Source organism: Hirundo rustica, chromosome 3 (assembly GCF_015227805.2).
Source record: "Hirundo rustica isolate bHirRus1 chromosome 3, bHirRus1.pri.v3, whole genome shotgun sequence".
Classification (NCBI taxonomy): domain Eukaryota; kingdom Metazoa; phylum Chordata; class Aves; order Passeriformes; family Hirundinidae; genus Hirundo; species Hirundo rustica.
In genome coordinates, this window is record NC_053452.1 from 65,951,501 (window position 1) to 65,965,727 (window position 14,227).

Genomic DNA, 14,227 nt, shown 5'->3' on the forward strand with positions numbered 1-14,227 from the left:
ACCTCAAGCATTTGTACAGCTTCCTAAATTCGAATCTGGGTGGGGTTTTTTGTTTGTTTGTTTTTGGTTTTTTTTGTTTTTTGTTTTTTTTTTTTTTTTTAATCCTGGTGGCAAATCCCAGCTCAGGCTGCAAAGCGTAAGGATTAGCACTCAGGCTCAAGCAATCACTGGGGACTTCAGCAAGTCCCAGGCTGAAGCTGTTTGTAGCGTTTAGCCAAGAGCCCAAAACTGTTGTAAACAATGGTATTCACAGATCTGTAGCACGATGAACTGATTAAAAGCCCAGAAGCAGCATGTGTGGCGGTACTGACTCAGCAGCATCTTCAGAGTAATTTAGGGGAATGTTATAAAGAGGCACAAAGTATCTTTCTGTCTCCAATTACCAGCCATAATGTGTAAATAATTCATTAAGAAAGGACAGCCTGCACATCATCGCCACTCAGAGGAACCAGAAAGCCCACAAAAATGAAAAGAGAAACATAATCATTATATTAATTACAGATAATGTAAGATTTAGCTACTCCATTTCATATTATAATAGCCCAGCTTCAAAAAGACTGATGCAAACACTTCTTAGGAAATAAAACACCAGTGGAAATGAGCCAGTCTCCTTGCTTAGCTTTCTTAAGAGCCTAAAAATGCTGAGAGTGACCAGATTAGGCAAAAATGGACATTTTGTGGGGTTTAATCCATTGACATCTATAGACAAACATTACCCACACTGCAGAACCGATGCATTTTTGCTAGTCCCATAGATTTTTATAAAGCACCTACTTGGACATTTGAAAGCCAGAGGCCATCTCAGAGCCAATCCAGAACTCCTCTCTTGCTCTGCCTTCAAAAATAAAACACACACCACCACTGCTGTCCTTCTCCACAGTGCCAGAACAAGGCTCCAAGGTCCTCTGAAGTTAGCAATGCAACATCTTTTCATGACTTTTTTTTTTTTTTCCCACCCACCTCATCCTTGCCCAAGTTCCTCATTTCAGGCAATCTCCAAACCTTGAGAGCAAGCTGCCGTTCAGCCCACACCACAGAGCAGATCCCTAACCACCCTTTAACTCTGGGATTTTCACAAAATTTTCACTAGTAACAGTCCTGGAAGGTCCCAGGCACATTTCATTTGCGCCTTCAGTCCAGCTTATTTGTCCAACAAGGTGAGTAGCTTAAAAGATGATGTACTTCATCTGAGTCTCATAATGCCTACTCCCACAGGCCCTAATCTTTCTATCTTATTATTATAGAACTTTGAAACCAAAGAATATTTGCTTTTCTTTCAAGATTACTTTCCACTCTGTCCCCAGGAAAGATGTGAAGACTGAAATACGCTTGGAGCAAATATATCAGCCACAGAGGAAGGAGAGGAGGAAATGCTCTTATTCAAAGATGACAACAGAGCAGCACCACACCAGAGTTCTATTTTCTGGTGCCTTGCTTGGGGAGAACAAATCCCTCTACAAACTAGCCAAGAGTTAGATCTGTATTTACAGGAGGCAGCATGTACACCACGTACACTAAATGACTCACCCGAGATTACAGAGCCAGGCAGTCAAACCCCCTCAGCACAGCTGCCAATTCTCAACTCCACTCAGCTTTCCAGCTGCTAAACAATAATCTTTTTCCCATCCTCATGTACGACATGAGCCAATTTTATTTTTATGAGACTAAATTACCTCTATTCATCTCCTGTCACAGTAAATGAGTAACTAGTGAACTCTCTCATTTCTCCAAATTTTATTCACAAATGTCTTTATAATTCCGTTTACCTGTACGTGAAGAGATACACGCTGTTTATACAAGCATAAATAAGGTATGATTTACTTTGCATTAAGTTGCTGTTTCTTTCACTGCCAGAGAAGAGACAAGCCTAAGTAGTAAAAGCAACCAAAATTTTTTTAAAGAATTAGAAGTGGAGGGACTATGGCTAATATGACTTAAACGAGAGAAGGTTTCAGGAGTAAGACAAAGAGACTGCACCTTGAAAAAACAGGCACAGCACACATCCCTCAACATGTGGGAGCTGACTTGGGATGCCTCCTGCATCCTTTCTTTGCGCTCCCTGTGAGGGAAGTAGGAAAAGGCACACATCATTCAGATGGCTCCACGAGCAGTTGGGTGCAATCAGGAGCCTGCAACACAAGAGTGCAGGAATTACCATCAATAAATTGGTGCAAAGATACACTCAGAGGGATACCAGGAGATACAGTATCACTTCATCTTCCACTACGCACAGTGAGACAGGGCAGCAGGTAAACGGCTGTGGCCTGACAACACTCCTGGAAAATCATGAGATTTCTAACCATAACCCATTTCTAAATGGTGATTTAGTCTGGCCACATTGGTTTGTACCTCTCCAAGGGCTTTCTAACCTCTCAGGTTGATTTCAGACAATTTTTTACCAGAGATAAAGTACTCCAGTTCCATTAATAATCACACACCATAAAAATACAACATTAAGGAAAAGGAGAGGGGATTTATGACAGCTTTTGACCTCATCAAATGTGGTGGTGGTGGCAAATGAGTTGGGAATATGGAGTTCCTCATTATAGGAAAAATAGGAAATCACACAATGAGAAATCAGTAACTCATGGCAGCACTGCTGTCTGCTCCCAGCAAGAGAGACATCAGCGAGGGGTGGGGAGGCAACTGCACCCCAGCAGGAGCTGCAGCATTTTGGAGGCAGCAGCAAAGGATCTTAGCAGGTTGTGCTGTGCAAGGTCAGGTCTGTAAGGAAGAACCTCTGAGCAGACTCTTCTTTAAGCCAAAGAGAACAAGCAGCTCCTTAGCATCTACACCTGCAACCAAGTAATCTTCCTTGTGGGAATGCCCAAAATGTGCCAGGTCCTTCCCCCAGCCTGAGGAGACTCCCTATATTGGCAGTTTATAATTTTAAAAAAATGAAAATTAAGTCATAATTACCAAATAAGCATCTCTTATGCTTATGAGGTTTTTCGTTTCCCCAATCTTGTAACCTTTTTCAGGCTGTTTTATACCTTCTTTGATAACTTGGAAACTATAGTCAAATCAGCATTTCTGTTGCCAAAAGTTAAAAAAAGTCCTTGTAAGAACCCTATAAAGAAGTAAAGAAGATGAATACTTTACAATTTTTTCTCCTTCGCTAAACAGAAATAAGCAAGGCCCTGGGAGTTGTTTGGCTTCTTTTTTTCCCTTGGAGTTTTATTTAAGGGCAGGTAAGAGAGGAAGAAAAGGATCGTTTACTAAAAAGTAAGTCTACTACAGTTCAATGGATTTAGAATTCCCAAGTTTTCAATTAAAACCTGGATCAAAGTAACAATGAATGCCAGTTGGAAAGCCTGCATTCATCTGAAAAGAGAGACTAATAAGTCCAGAGCTTTCCAAACCCATCACATTCAGCAGCCCCACAAGGGATGGAGAGGAACAGCATGGACCTGCTCAGCCAGCTGGGCTGTCAAGTGGCTTTTATTTCCCTGTGCGAGAGAGCAGGAAAGGTGTTGAGCAGACAGATGATGAAAAGATGGGGCAAGGAGGGCAGAACATCAGAGGAAACAAATTCGTAAGAATAATTTAATTTAGAACATAAAATCCATCCAACAAAATAGAGGAACAGATGCGAAGGGATTTGAAACTCCTTCTTGGATCATATCCCCTTAACTTTACTATACTCGCAATCTGAATGTGATCTTATTTATTCATAATATCGAAACCATATTAATTAAGCAATAAAATACTCCCGACAGCTTGTTGTTAGGATTATTTACATACTGTGTGTGTTAAAGGGGGAGGAGAAGAAATTAGTGGCTCCATCCTGAGAGGTGACTAAACGCTAGAGGAAACAATTCCGGGCTTTTTATAGCACGAAGGATTCCTCTTTGCTGTTGGAGCACTTGCCACAGCCAGTTTTTCAAAGGACTCTGTTAATTAAGATATGTACTCATCAAGCAAATATTTGACTGTCTCAGTGCTGCTGCTATCTCCCCTGTGAAGCTGAGAAAACCAAGGCAAACAGAGGGATAAGGAGACCTTATTCATTTCCCCTCTCTGACCCTGCTAAGCCAGGCATCTGCACTAACCACGAGGTGATTAGTACAGCGAGGACAAACAGACACAAATCTAGATGAGCCTTCTGGGGAGCCTGCCAAGGAGCTTGTTGCCTTCCCAAGCAGAAGATGTGCCACTCTCCATGCTGCCATGTAACTGATGTGCAACCTTGGGCAGCAAACCACAGAACCCGAGGGCATTGGGTTTGCCTCCAAGGTAGCACAATAGAGGTCACAGCTCTGACCTCCTCAGCTGGCCAGGCCTGCCTGTTATTACACAGCTGTGGTGTGCAGGACACAGATGAATTTTGTCTGTACAAACTTGACAAACAGAAATTAGGAACAGGAAAGAGAGGAGGGAGTTCACTAACAGGTACTTGCCTGAATACTTGGGACAACAGAGGCAGTATGGAAGTCATTTTCTTTCTCCACACAAAAAGAGCTCTGGCTCTTGCACTGGCTTCAAGTTTAGCAGCGATGGTTCCACAACCTCTTCCAGAAGGAAAGAAATAAACTCTGCTTCTGTTGAAGTTGGATTCACACTTAAGGGAAACCACAGATCTTCTGAGTACTTAACAAACAGAGGTCAGGCCACCACACCTGTGTAATTTACTGAGACAATTGCATCTGTGCTCCAGGTGCCTTCACTACTTCCTAACTGCTTTTCTTTGGAGAAGGATGAACCATTACCACCTGAGCTTTTCTTAATAGTTTTAGGCTTCCTAATCCTAAGTACCAGCCAGTCCCTGCAGAGCGGTGAGGAGCTGATGCCTGATTAAGTACAGCTGAGGGAGGAAGCTGGAAGCTAAAGTCTCTCATGGCCGGGGCTCAGTGTCCATGACCAACAGTAGTAGAATGATGCTTGAGAGGGCAGAAGACAGATAAGAGCAGTTTGTATGAGGAAGACTCAGCCACTTTGGGAGCCCTACAAGCATATTATGGTGGTAAAGAGCATAGACTTCATTGCTGCTGTGGACAAACTGTTATTTTCTCTGTTGTAAAGTTTATGCACATCTTTTCTCTTGCAAGAGAATACTATTTTATCAATTTCCCTTCAGAGACTACTTGGAGGAAGGAGGCTCCATCAGTAAAAAAAAAACCAATTCAGCCACCAGGGTGACAATATGGTAGGGTGCAACAATTACTCTGTCTAATCTCTGGCTGCTCAAAAGGATCTTTCTCCCCTGAATCACTTTCAAGGATGTTGTTTTTCTCCCTCAATCAAAATATTTATATTGATAACTGTATTCTACCTTGTTCTCAAGTAAGCATCTTGTCTATATGTACAGGGAGAATCTATAGGCTATATATTCCAGGCTATAAAAAGCCTGGAAATTTTTCCTCCACTATTTAGTCACCTCTCAGGATGGAGCCACTAATTCCTCCTCCTCCCCCTTTAACACTCACGGTATGTAAATAATCCTAACAACAAACTGTCTGGAGTATTTTATTGCTTAATTAATATGGTTTCAATATCATGAAGATAGTCAGATTGCTGTTCTGAAACAGAGAAAGCCTATGTTCAGTCAGTCACAAAAAGAGATGATGCTGAGGAATGAGTAGAAGAGTTTCTATCAGAGCAAGAGATTACTGATCTAACCCAGTTACCTGGGAGAGGCCCACATCTGAAATGCTATTTTAAATTGTGTCATTACACAGTAAGGAATTAGAATTATTTATCGTGTCTAACCTAACCTCATTACAGCTTCTGCTGGGAATAATTATTTCAAAACATTTCATGCTCTTCAGAACCTAAGGGCACAATTATTGAGTCTTCCTGAACTTGGCTCAAATGACTTCTCTAAATTCTAGGGAGCTGCTCTGGCTCCCAGCACAAAGTGAACCTATCTAAGAATTAATCTTATTTGCAGCAAAGAAACTCAGATGGCTGCTTGATACATTCACCTACCTGCCTGGTCCCCATCATCACATCACAGCCTGTGGCTGTGTCCCTCACATCCCCTTCCATCCCAAAAATGCATTTCCCCAGGTGGAGGATCCCACCTTCCAAGTCAGGACAATGTTACTGCTACCAAAGAGTTGCAGAGCAAACCTGCCCAAAATCAGAGGCTTTCCTTTGTTTGATCCTTCCCTGCAGAAATGGAAGGGCAGTGAAATGTGTGTCATATACAATTTACAACTTATGTCTGTTTTGGTGAAACCCCTCACACACCTCTCATCCAGCTTCTGGCAAAGCTTTTCTAAAACAATGGCTCATAGGAAGGACAATACAGACAATACTTTATTTGCAGGAAATGGGTCATTGCAAATATTTATTTCAACATCTTGTCTGATTTGTGAGGATCAGAGTGTACTTATTAAGAAATGTGAGGTCAGCAAAAAAACTGCATAAGGTTCTGGCAATAATGTTAGCACAGCTGCATGAGATTATCAAATTGCTTTTTAAAGGTGTAACTAGAAATATCTCTCAATAATATTTCAGATTCTTTTCACAAAGATGAAGTCCCAATGAAAATATGTGCTGTGACTTCTATCAATCAGGTCTTGACTTGTCCAATACCATTTTCTCTTTTATATATAAATTAGCCTGTTCAGATCTCACCTTCATCCTTTCAAGGCTTTTTAGTGTCATAGGTCTAGAGAGCTGACATCCAAAAAGACTTGAGGTGGATGTTCTCCTCTGGTGTTTTAAACTTATATGTTCTGTCTGCTGAAAAAAGGCACATTATATCTTCAGCTCAGGAACACTCTTTTACATTGTTCTGATCTGAAATTATGACCAGTACAAAATAGGTATTAACATTGGTTCTGTTTCCCAGTAAGCTACTTAAGACTTCTGGAGACAGTTCCGAATTGAAATTGCCTCTCCTGAAATTAGCAGACACAAAATTATTTCATCTGCAAAGTAAACAGATTGTGATGCATTTCCTGATTAGCCAGAAGAGCCCAGCAAGACAAGATTAAGTAAACCAACAGTTGTAAAAGCAAGACATAATATCTCATCTAAGTGAAATGTTGAAGTGCTAAACAAAATGAATGAGGACAAAGGCATTTGTAAGAGTGGCCCGGTATTTGTCTGTATGCTTCTTCATTTTCAAAGCTCTTGTTACAGCACAGGTCATAAATAAATTATATTTTGCTTTCATAGAGTTCCAGTAACCATAGTTAGGTAGTTAGGTTTGTTATCTCAGATTTACAGGGATTTCAAGCTACAACATTAATGTATTACACAGGTCAAAATCAATTTGTAACAATATAAATAAGCACAATATAAGCACTAAAAACAACATAATCACACCACCAATTTTCAACAATACAAAACTTTTGTGTTTGAGCTTGGACCAGTGTGCCCCAGAAACTTTGGTCTGCTGTTTGAACATTGACCTCTCATTCAAAACATGCAAGACAGAGACTATTCCTGTTAATGAAGGAAAAGGGCAAGGTTTCCTTTCAATGCTCTCCTAACTTCTTTTAAGAAAAGATAGTTTTTGACACTCATTCAGGAAACCTTTTATTAGTGCTAAGAACTCTGAGTGATCCTTCAGTAATCCTATTTGTTTTTTTCATCAAAGAACAAAGTGAGTTCAGAAATAATGTTTCCAACATATGCATATTCTTATAGCATGGTATATATTTATATCAACAGCCCAGAACCTTCAATGCACTTAACTGTGAAAGTGAATGAAGATCGTAGCAGTTTTTCAGTGAGGTACATGGATCTGATTTTAGGAGGCTTAGGGGCTGGAGGGTTTGGGGTAGGTTTAGCCCTGCACTCAGCACTGTAAAATTCCAACCTGGTCCAGTAGCACATTAAGCACTTTGTTATCACGTTTTTTCCAATGAGACAAAATGCAAAATGAAGCATTTTAGGGTTATTGGAAGCACGCCTCCTCCTACAAAAGTGGTTCATTCCTCAGTGCTATGATTTGTACCAAAATTCTTCACTCTGTCCCCAAGCTAGATCTGGTTATATCCTCAGTACCACAGTTTCTCTCTTATCTGCCTTACACTAAGGAATGGGCTGTTAGTTGCTGTCAGTTAGAGCATTTAATAAGCTAAAGATCAGTGGGTGATTTCTGAGGCAAGGTTTTCCCTGTACACATACACTACGCACACAACTCATGGCTCTAAACTTCACCGCATAAGCTTAAATCAAACAATAAGATACGGTTTAAAACACACCAAAGCACACTAAGCAAACAGAAGTTACTTTTGCCTGGTTGTGATGCAAAACAGAAAAATATGTACATTTGATTAGAAGCAATTGTGTGTGAAATGTTTTCCAGCCATTCAGCACTGCCACAACCTCTGCAGCGGGTGTGGGTGAGCTCTGGCAGGGCTGTGCTGCCACCCTCTGTCCTCAGCCCTCCAAGTATCAGCAGTTAATAGCGGGGTGATAGCAACTTCTCTTCGGCCTGGGAATCTGGGAAGGTGAAAATCTGCATCGTACAAGCAGCTGATGAGCTATCAGAGCATGAGGGATCTTGTTTCACATCCCGAACGTGTTAAGGCCTGCTGAGCATCCTATGCTATCCATAACACTGTGGTTACAGGACCATTTGGAGGCCTGTGGTAAAAAGTCTCAGCTCACAGAAAGAGCCTTGATGAAGCAGCTTGTGAGTACCTGCAGCTGCACTCAGCATGTCAGAAAAGGAGCAAAACCCAAAGCTGACCCCACACTCATAATGACCAAACCAATTCTGCTCTGGTGACATTGTTTAGGTCCTAAAAGTCACCAGGTTTGCTTTATTCGACCACATTTACTCCAGGATAACCTTTAGAAACAAATAAACTTAGGCATTTGTGATGTGAGAGTTGTTTTATCAAGTTCTTAAGTGTTTTATGTAAGCAGTTTTGTATTTTATAAGAAGTTTTATGTAATGGTTTGTTCCGTGTACCCCCTGTTTTCCCCAATGGTTTTTCCCCCCCCTTGTTATATAACCATGCAGTCATCTGTCAATCACCCTACCCCCACCTGTTCCTGTCAATCCTCTCTCTCTGTCCCTTCGGGCACCCTGTCTATCATTCCAGGGCCCTTCCCTGGGTTCTGGAAAGCTCCAGGGAGGGCGTCGAGTGATAGGCTGGTGCCTGGGAAATCCCTACTCCCCGTCTGTGACTGGTTCCCCTGTTCCATGGTTCCACCCCCGGTTCCACCCCAAGTTATTCTGATTGGCTGCTGTAATGTTAACACCCCTTGATCCTCCCTCACTTACAAGGTCTTGCACAACCCCTGTTTGGGGCTCTCCTGAGAAGTTGTGGTCGGGTGTGGTGGTGTTTTTTTAAGTCTCCCACTTAATAAAGCCTGTTTACCTTGCTCAGCAAGTCCTCCTTCTTGCTGTCGCCGTGGTTGCCGAAACATCTCGTCCTAAGCTGGGTGTGGGGAACCAAGTACCCACAGGGAGGAGGTGGCTAGTGTGACTAGCGGCCCCGACCCATAGTGCATGAGCTGCGGTGAGGATATCTGAGCTAGCCCGTGGGCCAGCGCTTCCAGGCGCACACAGGACACCGCGACAGGCTTTGTTACCTCAGTATGCTTCCTGGATTTCAGGGTGTGTTTATTCAGTATGACTCATGTTTGAAACAACTGGAGAAGGGCACTTTGCTTCATGTGATACATGTCCTAAAGTTAATTCGTGTTAAGGAATAAAATATGTAATTCACTCACAGCAGAATGTAATAATGCATCATAGAGCATTAATCTACTTTAAATTGGGTTTAAGATCAATAAACTAAAAAGTGCATACAGGGTTAACTGAGACGAAAGCTGCACGGTGAGGCACGGGGAATCCCTGCCGGGAATCGTTGCAAAGACAGCACAAAGGAACGGAAAAGGGAGATACGGGCCCTGACGATCTCCTGATTGTATCAGATCGCTATCTTATCTGTTCCGCCCGATGTTACCATTTCCAAAACTTCTCCGGACGCAGCAATCAGGACATTGTTTGGCTATTCAACGGACCCCGGACATGGACATGAATATCTAATGAAGCTACCGCGAGGCACGAGTCTCACGGTCTCAGTCGGCCCTCAGCGAGAGACTGTATAAAAATCCGCAGTATTGGACCCAATTTGTGAACAGAGCGGGTAACAGGCTGGCAGGGTCGGTTACTGTGTCCACCCAGTGCCGAAGTCCAGGGATTCAACGCTGTCCCTTTTAATTGTGGCTACCGGAGACTGTGTTTGAGTCTCACAATAAAGTTCTAAATTTGGATTGACTGAGTTTGGCTTATCGAGTTTATTACACTTCGCATGTCCCTAAATATCCCAAAGGACCGAGCTTTGCAAGGCTTGTCACTGTAAAGAGAGGCTCAGGATCTTTCCTGCCACGCTAGCAGGCACTGACTGGCCCTGGGTATTTTCTATGAAATTGAAAGATAGACTATTTTGTCCACAGGATCCCCTCTCAGACTGGACTTTTTGAAGGATTTCAACTGCACATTTGTGACTTTGTGAGGGAGGGTGGAGCTCTTAATGTAGGAGGAGATTTGAAAAACAATACAGACCCTAAACCATAAAGGAATGGAGCAACACCTTAATCAAGAGAATTGGCAAAGCAACTTCCACCTTCCTGCCTAGAGAGTGCCTGGCTCCAACCCTTCAAGTCAATGCCAAATTACTCTTCTACTTCCACATTTAAGCAGGTTTCATCAAGAAATTAAGAGCCTTGACAAGAAAGACCAGATTAATAAACTCTGAGTGGTAGCTAGGTCAAATACACACCTTTCTAGCCTAGCTGTATAACAACTAGAAAAGAAGCCCTGTAGCTGGTGATATGGGAGACCTGAGCAGAATATAAACAGCCCAATAGCATCCTCAATCACTTTTCCCTAAGAAGTGCCAATGCCTCTTTTGAGGGATTGTGTCTGCTCTGAAAGGAGTGCATTAAGCAGATCATTAAGCTGAAAAGAAGGATAAATGCCAATAAAACTTTCTCTTCTGTGTTCTTTTTCCACGGGAAGGGGAAAATACAAGACTGTGACTTACAACAACAAGCTGGAGTGCAGAGAAAGCTGACTGTTTCTTAAAAGGTTGTCAAGCATAACAATGTTCTACCACGATGATTTTACATGGTGTTAGCAGTGCCCCAATGCTTTGTAAAGCCTAACTTTAGGCACACTTGAAACACCCAGGCAGAGTTTTGCAAACTACAGAGAAGAGGGGAGGGTAAAGACCTTCAGGGTGGGACAAAGTAATTTTAGGATATGTAGTTATTTCTAGATGGCTTTTCAGTATTCTGTTTGCCCTTCAGTGTTTTGCTGTTGCTGCTCTTTTTTAGATTGTCTCCCCCACAGCAGTATTACGCCTTGCAATGTTTGGAAGTCTTAAATGCCCTTTTGCACTCATTAGGCTCGCAGCAGAAAGTGGCTGTAAATGCAAAAACAAGTCATGGTGTCAAAGTGTCTGGCAAAAAAAAGAAAGCAGAAATTGTGGAAGGAATTAAAGGAAAACACAAGGGAGTGTGTCAGCCTCTTCTTCCTGGGCAGGGGAGAGTTCATAAATTGGCCAGGGGTCACTGCACACTTGCTAAAGCCAGCCTCCCATTAGCAGGCTGCTGAGCTCTGTTTGGTTGGGAAGTGGAAGGGAAGGTCAGAAAAGCAGACATTGCCCTTTCACAGCTACAGCTCCCAGTCATGCCAAGCAGAATGACAAAAACACTGTCATCTTGCAGTTAAGAAGGTCACCTTTGCAGTGCTTGTGGCTTTATCACAAGCTGTAAGGGCCATACCAAGCAGTGGACAGTTGTGTGCACAAGTACACACACCCACATACAGAGGTAAAGGTGAGATCTCAAGACATTCTAGCTGTGCATGGACTTGTGAGGCCAAAGACATGTTGTAAAAACTGTAATAGGTGTGACTCCACTTGGAGACCTTAAAATCACAGCCCTCAAAAAGCCCCAGGAGACATGTGTAATGCATATGTTCACTTGCATCCCTACTAGTACATAAAATTTTCTGCAGATGGGAATCAACATTTTCACTTACACCAATGACAGCCTCTCTCCTAGAGGAAAAAAACAGCCTTGTGTAAAAATAGCCTGTGTTCATTGACCCTAAGAAAGAAGCAAACATTGCTTTTCTCCTTCAAAATAGCTCTTAGAAGACAGAACTTTCCTGGCCCTCTGACGCTGAACAGCTCCTTTGGTTTTTCTCCTTGCAAATACCCAAATCAAACCACTAAGTGCACCACCAGCGTGAAGTCAGTGTCTTGACTTTGTACTCCTTCCCCTCTGGCTCTGAAGACAAACTTGAGGCTCCACTGGTTTTATCTGCAACTCCTATCTCAACACCATTTCTCTATCATACTTATTATCTAATTCTTTCTAGTTCAGCTTTCATCCTTCTCAGCGCCAAAATCCCTCCTGAAATTCCAGATGACACCTTCCTTAGTGAAGGTTGTATTGTCCTGGTTTAACTTATTTTACCTTGTCTCAATTTGTTTGTTCAACTACATCCTTACTGATAAATGCATGCAGGCTTGGTCATGACAGTGGAGTGCTCCCTGGGGGTCAAAAATCTGTTCTCTGTTTTCCATGAATATATTGAAAAAAAGGAAACAAAAATTCACATGTCCATGTAAAATTACTACTCTGAGCTTCTATAACATCTGTAAGGATGAGGCCTCCATCTTCACTGAATACTGTGTGAAAGGCCACTCTCTCCTTTGCTCTAAAGCTGTTGTCTGAGTTTTATGGTGTGGCTCTTACTCCTCATGAGGGGGATAAAAAGGCACATGAGTAGCTGTCCACTGCAGGAGATAGGTGTGCAACACACAGATGCTAAAATAAAAAGGATGTTGCTCTTTCCTACCAACTTTGGTATTAGAGCTCTTTCATCACCATTATTTAAAGGGCCAACCAAGCACCTCAGTTGCTCAAATATAGTAAGGTGAGTGTCTCCCTCCCTCACTCCCAATCTGCCATCCTGTAGTTTGCCATTGTTAGGAGGCAATCTGTCAGTGGCTGTAGTTTATAAAGCTGGACCTAAATTTTCTTCCAGCAGTCAGAGTTAGCTGGCAGGGAAGGTGACAGGCTGACAGCCTCCTGTTAGTACTGAGACTCTGTCTAATGTTCCTGCCATCAGAGGTAATTTTACAGAGAAGCCTCGAGATAATTTTTCAATTTGCTCTCTAGTAAATCAATTGCAGCTCGGTAATCAAGACAATGGCTGTAAAATGCAATGTGTGCAGTCTGTAAGTGGAGTGAAGGTTTCACACCACAAATCTGAATCAGAGCAAAGTAATAGTATTTTCCCTACAGCCTATGGAAACTCCAGAAGGGACTCTGAATGGGAATGGGTAGAAGCAAATTACCACTGCTTGTACTCTTAAAGATTCTTCTTGTTTCTGGTGAAACTCCCAGTGAAATCAGTGTAGACAGGCTCCAGTAATAGAGTGAGATTTGGAAAGGCATAGTTGGGGTCAGACCCTTCTCATAGAAGGACTGAAGGGAAATTTAGGGCTGTTGTAAATTGAGCAACAATTCACAGACATTACAGTACCCTAAAGGCAGCCATGTCATTGCCATGTCAGTAATTCTCATGTAAATAGCTTGGAACAAGATATGGCTGGATTTTTGGAAGGAGGAAAACTAGGACAAATATATCAGAAAAATAAATAAAATCTAGGTACCTGATACTGTGACCTTAAAGTGTAACAAAAACTTTGTGCAAAGTCTTCTATGATACAGAGGGATATTTCAATTATAAGCAAAGTCCTTCCTGATTCCTCTGCTTCCCAAGAAATCAGGTTTTCTCTAAGACTGTCAAACTTCTAAGAGATTGTTTGTGTGGCCCCAAAGTTTGGCTGACAAAAATGTTTTGATTTCACGCAAAATAAGAAGGAAGGTTCTATAGTCTTGCACTTCAAGAGATAGTCTCCTTGAATGCCAACATTTTCAATTCATTTATCATTTATATTTCTAAGTTTGTATTCAAAAGTTTACAATCAAAAAGTTTGAGGATGTCATAGCAAACTTCTCTTTCCTTTACTCTGAATTACATGAGTAGGCTGGAAAACTACATGTCTTTCTAAAGTAGAGAGAAGAAAAAAGATAAAAAATGAATAGATAACCAATTTCCATACTAATGTAATGGTGCAGATAACTGAAAAGAGTTATGCTAGTAAATTAACTTCTCCTAGAGGCAAAGGCCACACCTTATAGAAAAGAAAAAAATGGGGGATAAAAAGCTTTTTTCACAGTTTACACACATTTCTCAGGGTTGAGTAAAGCAACACTTCACTATAAA